This window comes from Eufriesea mexicana, unplaced genomic scaffold (genome assembly GCF_001483705.2).
Source record: "Eufriesea mexicana isolate 0111107269 unplaced genomic scaffold, ASM148370v2 scaffold15025, whole genome shotgun sequence".
Classification (NCBI taxonomy): domain Eukaryota; kingdom Metazoa; phylum Arthropoda; class Insecta; order Hymenoptera; family Apidae; genus Eufriesea; species Eufriesea mexicana.
Window position 1 is genome coordinate 97,591 of NW_016922458.1, and position 13,412 is coordinate 111,002.

At 35.8% G+C, this 13,412-nt stretch overlaps 1 protein-coding gene across 5 annotated transcripts in view; it reads right to left on the bottom strand.

Annotated features, from left to right (window-relative positions):
* The window catches only part of Synd (protein kinase C and casein kinase substrate in neurons protein Synd), a 106,524-nt gene that overhangs the window by 59,886 nt on the left and 33,226 nt on the right, over positions 1-13,412 (bottom strand). Inside the window, exon 1 of one of the 5 annotated variants that reach the window (XM_017909132.1) lies at positions 2,124-2,176. The exons of the other annotated variants lie outside the window; for them this stretch is intronic. The gene's annotated coding sequence lies outside the window, so the exon portion shown is untranslated. Of the gene's footprint in view, positions 1-2,123; positions 2,177-13,412 lie in introns of those variants that run through there. 5 annotated transcript variants of the gene reach the window in all.

The window sequence follows — 13,412 nt, forward strand, 5'->3', positions numbered from 1 at the left end:
AAGAGAAAATTTGAATAACATAGAAACGATCGATTGTGGCACGTATATTTGCCATGAAGCTTCGTCCCGAGGTGTAAATAATTCATATATTTATCCAAGTGACGATGTTGCAATGAAATATAGACGAGTTCGAAATTGGACGATCCATCATAGCACATTCGATATTACCGAGACCTTTCCTAAGCTATCCTGGTGTTAAGTAGAATTGAGAAACGCAATAAAGGGCCTCAGAAATGCCACATCTGTTCCTCTCTCCTCAACAGGAAGTCGCTCCAAGTCGCTTCATGGGAACCATACGACGAATCTAACATTCGTATCTATCTAGAAAATGAACGTTGCGAAATAAAAACTTTTGTATGAATGCATACATCAAAATCATGTTTCTCGGCTGAAGAAGATTTTCTCACGGGGCACAAGAACGTGATAAACATTTGGGTCGAGATTTTCGTGGTTAACGATGCACTGCCTATTTTCTTCTTAATACGAAATAATTATTTCCTAATTAACGCGAAATTCACGGTCACACACTGGATCTATCACGGTTTAGATAATGGCATTTCTAAGCTCTTCCTTAAAAATATTCCATTGAATGTTATCGTTTTCGTGTTCACGATTTTCCTCGTAACATTATTCAGTTTCCATCCTTTATTTCCATCCCAATGTATATTTTTCCTTTTCGGAAGAAAGATTTTCTGTGAGAAACCATTCTTGCAAAGAAGATTATAAATTTCGTACATAGCAATCTTATTTTCATCGACCAATCAGTTGACCGACCACTTCACTGGCCATGGTATGCCATAGGTTTAGTGCTGATAATAAAAAAAATTGGGAACCGAACAGGAAGTGGAGTCAAATGTAAAATGTATGAATAACAGACAAAGGACGTCATAAAGAATGATTCGTGAACAGAATCCAATGAATGAACATTCTCTCGGAGAGATTCCGCTGGGAAAATAAATGAAGATTATCAATGGAAATTACGACTTATAGGTTGCACGCGATAAAACTGTGTGAACCATCGTTGATTGTAAAAGTAGTTGTGTCACTCGGCCTTCGTGTTTGCATAATAAAGTCGAAGAATATCGTGTCCATCAAAGAAAGTACAGGTCAAATGTACTATTCGATATTAAACATAAATGCACACGCTATCGACATTCGATATTAGACATAAATGCACACGCTATCGACATTCGATTGAATAAACTTATTCATTCGACACCATGTTCAACACTGTCTACAATTATTTTTTTAAATAAAAAGGAATCGCAAATTTTGTCAGCTTCGTTACCATTAATAAATATTATTTGACACTAGGTGTACCTGGTGAAATTAAATTGTCATGATGGTAATAATTACATACAATTATTATGTTGCTATTTCTATATCACTGTTGGGTAATGAATTTTGAACAATTTTTAATCAAATACCTGTGTTTTCTGTCAAAATTACTTGCGCGAATTTTGGGACACGCTATATAACTCTAATTTCCATTATTAATAGCAAAGTTATTAAAATTTAATTGTTCTAAGATAAACAAAATATAATTTTAATCGTTATAATAATTCTTAATAATCCTAATAATGCGATTATTACTGTTCTAACAGCAAAAATAAATTTGCTCAAGGTATTTTCTCCAATACCCCAAATATAGTAAGAATATTCTTATTATCATAATAAATGCACAAAAATTATTGTTTTTCTCTCAAATATAGAATTCGAATTTTAAATCCAACTTTTGGAATTGAAATTTTATTAAAAGTAGCGAAAATTAAAAATAAAAATCTCCTCGAACTCCACCGTTCACGTAATACCTTAAGAGGCTTCGTATAAATCGTGTCCTTTTGGAAAATGTTTCTGATATCTTGCCAACAATGGAGTTGGCTTCACCGACTACCTAAGGACGCGGTACGGAGGCGTGCTTTCTATTTACCCTTTATTTAAACGCGTGCTCTCATTCTGACACTATACGTATATACTTCCTGGCAAAACGTCAAAACTATCCTCCAAAACGATACGCCTTGTACCCGGAAGCCTAGAACGGTATTAACTGCAGACGTTATCTCCTCCGAGATCTCTCGCCTCGAAGAACAACGAGCGTTAATAAATATTTCATGATAACTCACGATAGCACCGTCGACAGTCCATAAAACCAGCGAACAACAATCCGTAAGTAAATTAGATCGTATCATGCAACAAACGGCGATATCGTACCTGAAACAGTCAAGGTCAAAATTGGGTTAAGTAATCGCCACAACAGAGCCATTTTCCTTTTTTATTCAATAATTAGCTTCTTTTATAATGATTATTTCGATTATTCTGGCACTAGGTAACCGATTAACCAATTAATCGACGTATTTTTGGCTTGCAGAAAGTGGGACAACAAAATCTACCCTAATTAATTAATCGCAGTCACGTTCAATTATTTATTAATCACATTCATTTGTTTATGAATAACTGGAATAATTATGAATAAAATGGGCACTGCGAAGTTTAAACACCTACGTTTTTAGGAAATAGTGTCTCAGGTATGCAAGATCGGAATTAATTCTATTTCTAATTTCACTGTTGGTTCTATTGTTAATACAGCTCCTGTTTTGTACATTGTCCTGTACTTTCTATAAAATATTATAAATATTACATTCGCCGATCTACGAAATATTTTAATTAGACTTGAAACAATCATTAATGGCTGCCCTGAATCCTTCGGAGAATGAGATTCCTTCTCACTTTCCTTGTGAGAAACTTTTCACGTTTTCCAAGAAACCTATTGTTCAACAACAGCCCAATCTTCACATACACGCGTACATATGTAATAAATAACCATTGAATCCACGATTTCAGCTTCATTCTCGTGTGACCGGTTATCAAATACCAATTATCGAATAATAATTACTCCAACACCCTCATCGTCACACCGAAGAACCTGCGATACCTATTACTACAAGGTGAACCAAAAGGGAGAAAAGAAAAAAGAAATAAATAAATACAGGGTAAAGAAGAAAAGAAAAGGAAAATACAGGCTGTAACAAAGGAGACTCGTCACACATTCCAAGAAAGTCCACACTCGAATGACTGGATTCACTCGGTCAGTCAGTTCATTCCCACGAAAGTTTCCAAAGCGTGCCGAAGAGGTTAGGGGCAGGTCGAGTCCAGGCGCATGCGCACGCGATACATTATGTATTTACGCACAGGTTGATATCGGTAAATCGGTACAGGTAGGACGACTCGGGACCGGTTTCAGAGACCGGGGGGTCTCTCCGTTCCTCGGGAAGAGTTTAGAGACCTGAATAAGCTGATCGGAACGTTGAGACATCTGGATCGACCCTGACAAACACGTAATACTCGGTGTTTGGCGAAATTCGTGCTCTCGTGACTCTCATTTCGAATCACGAATTAATTAACTGTGATTTAATTATGAGAAACTGCTTATTCAAAAATCATTTTACCCTTTTATACCGATGTCATTACAGAGACGTTGATCCTTTACACTCGAAAGGCGAGTATAGGTACCATTTAATAAAATTCTAAATATAGGTATTAATTTATATATTATATTTAAAATAACGTTACCCTCAAGTAACGAAATAAAATAATTCTACGTGTTATGTTATATACGATTTATTTATTTAGTGAATAATAAGTGAAACATTAGTGAACCGATTAAAAAATTCTCAGACGTCGGAGGGGGGTTATTATTAATTACTTATGCAGGTATTTCGCCCAGAATAAAATTGCAAAAGCTTCCAGGATTTATACAAATTCTGCAAACGTTAATCCTTTACGTATAGGACCATTTCTCGCATGGGTGACCATCATTCATGGGTGGTCATAAAAGCCATTAACGTTATTTTATATTGACAAGTTCATTTTTCGTTACGAGAGGAGTTATCGAATATATTTACAACGAATTGGATCCTTTCAGATATAATTACAATCTTATGACGAGTGTGGCTAATATGTGTTGCAAGCTATGCAGTTTGGCATAAAAAATATACAATTAGCTAATCTCACCGCTATAGTGCAAGGGGTTTATCAGATGCCAGAGATAAAGGGTATAGCGAATGATAAAATATTCGTGTGAAGGTATATAATTTTTCGCTAATCGTGTTGTACTGAATTTATGGAAGATTAAATTGTTAATCCGTTTCATGGGTAATTAATAGATTACGCGATAGTCATGGTGCGCTATCTTTTTGAACGTGTTACTGCAACGAGCCGAGTGGTCACGTTCCTCAATGACGATACATATTAATTAAATTTCAAGCGTGCAAGCTCCAACGCGAATGATTTCTTTCCAGTGTATTCGATTACGTCGAGCACTTTGTTTATCGAAGCTTTGTAATATACGTTGTTGAATGGAATATTATGGAGGCATCGGGCAGGTTGCATGAAAGGGAAAATCAATTTTTCGTTTCAATAAATGACTAGCCTTTATTCATCGTGTGCAGAATTAAGATTTTATCGATGATTGCGTGGTATTTCGCCATTTGCATATGATCGTTTGACCTTTTTCTATTTCTATTTTCACTAAAAATATTCTACGCACGGCCTCTCTCTATGTACTTGATTCTGTCGCTTGGAAAAAATTTCTTCACCAGTCATTTTCATACTTCCGAGCCAGGAGATAATTTTACCCGGTGAATGCCTCGGTGAACTACCCTGATATACTTTCATTTTCCTTCTCCTCGTTGTTTAAGTAATTTATATACAACGAATCCACGCGAGAGTACACGTATCCCCGGAATTATACAATGCAGGGGGGCAATCGAAATAATTGCCTTCGATAGTTGCAATGGAAACGCTTGGTTATTTTCCAGTAGCGTATTTAACGGAAGGAAAGAAAGGTGATTAACGAAGAAAAAGATAAAAATAACTGGATTAAATTGCCGGGCGTGACACGAGCAACGTCTGGCGTCTTAATTGCGTTCATAAACGTTTTAGACGGGTCGTTGATGCTAACTCACAGTTAGTTGGACGATTTTATCGCCCTTACGGGTGTTCTGGTCCTTTTACATAAGGTACCATTGTGAGTTCGTCCGGTTGCTCGAAAGATTCCTCTCTGTTGCCTGTTTTGCCCAGAATAGCCTTTGACGTCATGCTCATGAAATGGTCTTTCATTTCGTCCTGTGAATTACGCGTGAAACACATTTATTTTCAAACTTTTCCGTTCTCGTTCCTCGATTACGTTCGTTGCACGAGTAATACGAAGTCTTTACAGCGAATTGTGTTGGATGTTACACGTAATGGTCCTTCTGAAGGAGGCTGTGAGTTCCTTGGCGAATAAGTGGTAATTTCGGGTTGCGTTTAGGCTACTAAATATTTCTGATTTTCAGTCATTTATTATTACTTGGATTTTAATTTTGTTTTATTTTTTTCTCCACACTGTATTGATCAGTCTTAGGTACCAATCGTGGAAGGTACGAACAAGTGGTCTATAGGTTACTGTGATAGTATATGTAATACCAAATATATTTGCTTTAGATCATTTTTCATAATTTCGATTATAATTTTGTTGTATTTTTCAATACTGATAATAAAAAAGTGTTCTGCGAGTTATTATAATGGTAATTATGGTATTTACCAAATTTCGTAATATCTACGTCATTTTGTATTATTCTGATTTTAACTTTGATTTATTTCGCGAATGTTATATTTAATTAAATTCGTTTCTTGATCTTAACATTACTTCGATTATTTCTGTATATTTTATCATATTTCTTCTCTCATGTCCACTTGTCGAAGACTCTGCTCTTGCCACTTCTTGCATTCGACATACAAGATGCATTAATCACCATCCTGTACTCAAGAAGATCGTTCGTCAAAAATAAAAATATACTTCCTAACACTGCTGAATGATTCATACGTATGAAAAGCGACCATCTTCGATTCGTTTATCATACAGAACAAATAAATTCCCTTATATAACATCATTCTTTGCAATACCGATCATTCAAAAAAGGAATACTAAAGTTATTTGAAATTCAAGGACTGGAAAAAATTGACAAGTCAGTTCTGATACAAACCCAGGATATTATTCTCGCATATCAAAAACCCCATGGATAAAAATATTACGCAGAAAGTGTAATAGCCTCTACGAGAGCGGAAATTATATTTAAAAATCCTTTATTTATATTCCTTTATTTTCACACACGTTGCCATACTTTTATAAATAAACTTTATAAATAGCCGTGGAAAGCGCTACGTTACTCGGCGATAAGCTGCCTATTTCATGCAGTTTATTCGGGCGAAAAATTGTTCAAACTGTGTCTCAAGTATTCTCGGGAATACTCGCAGCAGGAGAAGTAGATCAGCCATTTGGAATACCTGGGATTGGCATTCGAAAATTGGGGTCGACCATCAGTTGATACACACACTGTAATTTCCCATTACCGTACGTGTTACATAACCGATTCCGCACGCGGTTACAAAATTTACATCTGGATTCCAGGGTGCACGTAACGATGATGTCGAGGACTACCATTTCACGTTCAGTGGAAATGATACGAACCCTTTCGCACGGTAAAGCACTCTTGTTTGATGTAATGGTCAAAACGACGGGATTCCTAGGCGAACGAAATTCTATGGGAGAGATTTATGAAAGTTCCATGGTACGACGTAACTTAATTCGAGACATTACGATCTTGCGAGGAACTGCAATTTCGTTTCGTACTATTATTCGACAAAATACCGAAATATCTGTGCGATTTTGACGAGAATTTTAGATTTTGCGAAAAAAGGCTGTAATTGTGGCGCATACGTAACAACGCAATTTCAATTTCCGCGTGCACGTTTAAGGATATCTTGATTCGTTGAACGGTCGATGATACGCTCCTGAGCTGTCTCTTGTTCGCGACGAATTTGGAACACGAAATATCAAAGATAATGGAAAGGTATCGGGGACACATTATATTAAGCGCTGTCAATGAATCTGTGCCATGTGTGATATCGCGAGTTATCGATCTTCATTTGGCCTGATACGTGAATCTGCCTAATTAGCAAAGTTCTTTCAATCTGCGAGATCACTCATACTCCTGTCGTTAGAAAGTCTTCGTAATGGTCGTCTAATTTGTTATTATAATATCAAGATAAATTTGAAACAACATCAACGTAAGTTCAAAAATTGTGTGCTTACATAAGACGTTCATTCTTTCGAAAAAGGACTTCATTTGAAGGAATACTAAAGTCCTTTCTTTTAAAAAAATAACATATTTCCAGACTTATGCTTTCTCAAAAAGCAGTATATTTTTAAAAGAAAAAGTTCTGTCTTCCAAGACATCCTTTCTTTCAAAAAATAAAGTACTTCTACAGGGATCTCTTTAAAAAAGAAGAAAAATATATATTTCTAAAAAAATTTCTTTCTTCCCAGGAATAGTATATATTTCACTGTACTGGAAATAATTTTTGTTTTAGATAGTCTTCTTTTGAAAAAATTGGTATAAATCCATAATATCGAGTACTTGGAGAAATCTTATGAAAATGTCTTATGTAAATGTTTCAATTACAGACGCATGCAGAGTGCATATATGGAGTGCAATGTCTAATGTACGTAGAAAATTTTCAAAATTATCCCACGACCCAGGAACCCCCTTGCATCAGTCAGCTGGTAGAGATTCAAACCAGTTTAGAGTTTATGCGATCGTTTTACAGGGGTTCTACGACCCTTTTGTCAATGGACTCTGACGTCTTGGGGTACTAGTAGAACCTTGGGATAATAGCAGTAGTCCAGGTTCCATGACCCTGTGATCATAGTCCTCGAGATCCACGAGTGCTATCAATGAATGCTTCACAAGCAGTCGATCATCCAAAGTAGAATGATTATCGAATATTTAAGCAATTTACTATTTAAATCATTAAGCAATTACAATTTAAATTTCCCTATAACAGCCCAAATGATACATATTCCTTTGATGATTAAATTGCTCGATAAAATTTAGTCTACAAATAAATAAATAAAATGCATTTAAACGAAATATCTATTAATCTTTATGATCTATTGTTTTGAATAAGTTACGATTTCATTTTGATTTATTTAAGCCAAATGACCCACACGTGTGTCGGTAATTATGAAAATGACTCAAGTCACACACGTGTCCTTTGAAAGCACGAAAAGCTTCGAATTAAAAATATTCTATAAATTAAAAAAGAATGAATTACAAAGCTACAAATTTAATTTTCAATCATTTTGGACCTAGGCCGCTTTCATAATTACCATCGCACATAATTCTGCGAATTTTCTCGCGTTTCAAATGACGCACAAGCGAAGCGTGAAATTTGTCGATAAAATTTCGTCTGCCAGCAACTAAATGAAATCTGACGAGCATTTCAACATTTCTCCAAAGATAGCATCGCAAATATTCCACGAATTCCCGCCGAACTACTCGGTTTTTTCAACTACTCGGAATTTTCAACTCTGATTGACCCAGTGATCGTTTCAATACCGAGTCGAGAGATTATTAATTCCCATTAATCCCGGGGTTACCGATAGCTTCGGAACCCGTAGCTGGAGTCTTCCAACGACCCCGCAATGCAAATATCACGACTGATCAGCGCATTATCGCTTTGGATATCGTTCTATCGATAGTATAGGCCGTTAACTCGAGGGACATTGACGCTGTCAACCTGTGTAAAGTGGCACGTTAGTGCGTGGCAAATAAGGAGTTTATTTACCAGTCTTCTTAATCAATTGCGAGGCAGCCGATCGTGCATAGGTATGCTAGTTGGGGCGCTTAGTTAAGCGCGTTAAAGCCTTTTATGACTCCTGCTGGGATGCTGACGTATCGAGGGCTCTGAGGTGATAGATTCGTTGATAATTCCACGACGACGTGGAACAAACCGACAAGAAGAGCAGCGTGTTATCCAGACTGAATTATTGCGCATTAAAGGAACGAGATATGGTCAGATAATGTATCGATCGATTAAGCTTCTTCGATATCGGGAATACACAGCTCTGCAATCTATCTGGCCCTCGTGCTTTTCAATTAAGAAGTGCTTCGACGAGCGACTCGTCGGGATCGGAGTCCAGGTCCACATAAATGGTGGAATGCTTTAATTGCTGGCTTTTCAGCTGGTTAACGACGATAATTATATTTAAGAGATGTTTGAGAATAATTCGTTCCGATGTGATAGCAGTTTGGAGTTCGATCGAGAAGGAAAATGAGTCGGGGTTTTAACTCTTTGCACTCGAGAGGCGTCTCTCAGTCGTCATTTAATCAAATTCTAAAGATGGATGTTAATTAATTTATCAAATTTACTATTACACAACGATGCGTGCAATATTCGCATACGATTTTCCTGTAACGAAAAATTCGCCGAGTGTAAGGGGTTAAATTGGACATTTGGGTGAAGAAATTATTTTATTTGGAATACACGAAGACTGGAATGGAGAGATTCGGTTTGTTTTATGTCTTAGATCAATAGAAATCTGAAGAAATGCGTTCCGTGTCGTATGGAAACCGTGTTCTCGGAATCGTGTATTATGTGGTAAGCTTGTTGAACGAAACTTAGGTGAAATACAAACCCAGAGAATTTATTCCGCGTATTTTTAATGGCTTCAAGATCTCGCATAGTAAAATAGATATTTATGCAACATATGCGTTGTGTGAGAGTTGTACCGAGTGTTGGATCGACAACTATGAAACCGTGGTATATGGAAACCTTTCTATAAAAGTATCGTGTTAAAGAAGGACTGTGTTTATATCGTATTATAAGCAGCTAATTATACCATAATTCTATCTATTACATAGAAGTTTGGAATAGTGGAATACCCTTTAAAATTATTCCATATGCATACTAGAATTGTAAATTAGAAATTAAAATAAAAGTTAGGTAATTAAAAGAGGGTTTTAATTAGATAAATTATAATAAGCGTTTATTATTATTAAAAATTATTATATCATTAGAACAGATATATAAAGAGAATTTAACCCTTCAAGGGTCATGTATGACTCCTAATTTCCAAGATAAATCGAGGCTAAATTAAGCTTTTATATGTTTTCCAAATATACCTATATTCTATGAAATTAATTATAATTGATCTTGAAATAATTTTTAGGTAAAATGAAATATCAGAATTGCCTGAAGAGTTCAAAAACGTCACTTTCAAGGGGCTAAGTTCTACGATAATAATTTGAGATATATATATGTGATATTTTTGGAATAAAATTCTATTGAAAAATTGGTCGAAGCGATATTTAATTGTCATGGCAATGTCGTGGAAATTTTTCCGTCGAAAGCAAAGAGAGCTACGCATAGCAAGAAAGAAACGCAATCTAGATTCGAGAGAACTGAGTTGTACGCGCCTGGAATGTCAGGCCGCTTAGAAAGGCGTCAATGAATCGAATCAGGGTGAACGTACTCTTGCTGATTTTCAGGTCGAAAGTCATGGTCATTCGCAGAGGAGGAATGTGACCTTTAATTTGAATTCACTTTCATGATAATTAATTTAATTTACCAGAAGAGAGTGCACCTTACCTTTGGTCACTTAAGATTTCTCTGAGTCCTACACTCGCATTCTTAACCTAATAAACCTCGAAATATCCACGAAAATGTGGATAGTTTTGTCTCACACTGTTAATCGAATTAAAGATTAATGGAAAGAGGGAAGAGGAATGCTCAGATTTTTACACGGATCTTTATCCAAAAAATAAGTCAACGAAATATATTTTATTCGTCTATCTGTCCCAATGGATAAATTGAAATTAAAAGGCTCGCACCAGTGATAACAGTTATAATAATCAACAAAGTCGTTCGACTACTTGACATTCAAGTGGAACGAAACTCGTTCTACAAACACGTTGCAGCTCCATTATTTAAATACCTCGAATAGCTCGGACAAATATGACACTATTCATTCGTAATCACTAGATGCATATATTCAAATCATTCAAACACCATCTTCAATCAAATTTTCTTAAATACTGATACGATTTTGAAATCAAAATACGAAGGGAAGCTCGAAAATTCAAACCTCTCATGTCCACTTGTCGAAGACTCTGCTCTTGCCACTTCTTGCATTCGACGTACAAGATGCATTAATCACCATCCTGTACTCAAGAAGATCGTTCGTCAAAAATAAAAATATACTTCCTAACACTGCTGAATGATTCATACGTATGAAAAGCGACCATCTTCGATTCGTTTATCATACAGAACAAATAAATTCCCTTATATAACATCATTCTTTGCAATACCGATCATTCAAAAAAGGAATACTAAAGTTATTTGAAATTCAAGGACTGGAAAAAATTGACAAGTCAGTTCTGATACAAACCCAGGATATTATTCTCGCATATCAAAAACCCCATGGATAAAAATATTACGCAGAAAGTGTAGTAGCCTCTACGAGAGCGGAAATTATATTTAAAAATCCTTTATTTATATTCCTTTATTTTCACACACGTTGCCATACTTTTATAAATAAACTTTATAAATAGCCGTGGAAAGCGCTACGTTACTCGGCGATAAGCTGCCTATTTCATGCAGTTTATTCGGGCGAAAAATTGTTCAAACTGTGTCTCAAGTATTCTCGGGAATACTCGCAGCAGGAGAAGTAGATCAGCCATTTGGAATACCTGGGATTGGCATTCGAAAATTGGGGTCGACCATCAGTTGATACACACACTGTAATTTCCCATTACCGTACGTGTTACATAACCGATTCCGCACGCGGTTACAAAATTTACATCTGGATTCCAGGGTGCACGTAACGATGATGTCGAGGACTACCATTTCACGTTCAGTGGAAATGATACGAACCCTTTCGCACGGTAAAGCACTCTTGTTTGATGTAATGGTCAAAACGACGGGATTCCTAGGCGAACGAAATTCTATGGGAGAGATTTATGAAAGTTCCATGGTACGACGTAACTTAATTCGAGACATTACGATCTTGCGAGGAACTGCAATTTCGTTTCGTACTATTATTCGACAAAACACCGAAATATCTGTGCGATTTTGACGAGAATTTTAGATTTTGCGAAAAAAGGCTGTAATTGTGGCGCATACGTAACAACGCAATTTCAATTTCCGCGTGCACGTTTAAGGATATCTTGATTCGTTGAACGGTCGATGATACGCTCCTGAGCTGTCTCTTGTTCGCGACGAATTTGGAACACGAAATATCAAAGATAATGGAAAGGTATCGGGGACACATTATATTAAGCGCTGTCAATGAATCTGTGCCATGTGTGATATCGCGAGTTATCGATCTTCATTTGGCCTGATACGTGAATCTGCCTAATTAGCAAAGTTCTTTCAATCTGCGAGATCACTCATACTCCTGTCGTTAGAAAGTCTTCGTAATGGTCGTCTAATTTGTTATTATAATATCAAGATAAATTTGAAACAACATCAACGTAAGTTCAAAAATTGTGTGCTTACATAAGACGTTCATTCTTTCGAAAAAGGACTTCATTTGAAGGAATACTAAAGTCCTTTCTTTTAAAAAAATAACATATTTCCAGACTTATGCTTTCTCAAAAAGCAGTATATTTTTAAAAGAAAAAGTTCTGTCTTCCAAGACATCCTTTCTTTCAAAAAATAAAGTACTTCTACAGGGATCTCTTTAAAAAAGAAGAAAAATATATATTTCTAAAAAAATTTCTTTCTTCCCAGGAATAGTATATATTTCACTGTACTGGAAATAATTTTTGTTTTAGATAGTCTTCTTTTGAAAAAATTGGTATAAATCCATAATATCGAGTACTTGGAGAAATCTTATGAAAATGTCTTATGTAAATGTTTCAATTACAGACGCATGCAGAGTGCATATATGGAGTGCAATGTCTAATGTACGTAGAAAATTTTCAAAATTATCCCACGACCCAGGAACCCCCTTGCATCAGTCAGCTGGTAGAGATTCAAACCAGTTTAGAGTTTATGCGATCGTTTTACAGGGGTTCTACGACCCTTTTGTCAATGGACTCTGACGTCTTGGGGTACTAGTAGAACCTTGGGATAATAGCAGTAGTCCAGGTTCCATGACCCTGTGATCATAGTCCTCGAGATCCACGAGTGCTATCAATGAATGCTTCACAAGCAGTCGATCATCCAAAGTAGAATGATTATCGAATATTTAAGCAATTTACTATTTAAATCATTAAGCAATTACAATTTAAATTTCCCTATAACAGCCCAAATGATACATATTCCTTTGATGATTAAATTGCTCGATAAAATTTAGTCTACAAATAAATAAATAAAATGCATTTAAACGAAATATCTATTAATCTTTATGATCTATTGTTTTGAATAAGTTACGATTTCATTTTGATTTATTTAAGCCAAATGACCCACACGTGTGTCGGTAATTATGAAAATGACTCAAGTCACACACGTGTCCTTTGAAAGCACGAAAAGCTTCGAATTAAAAATATTCTATAAATTAAAAAAGAATGAATTACAAAGCTACAAAT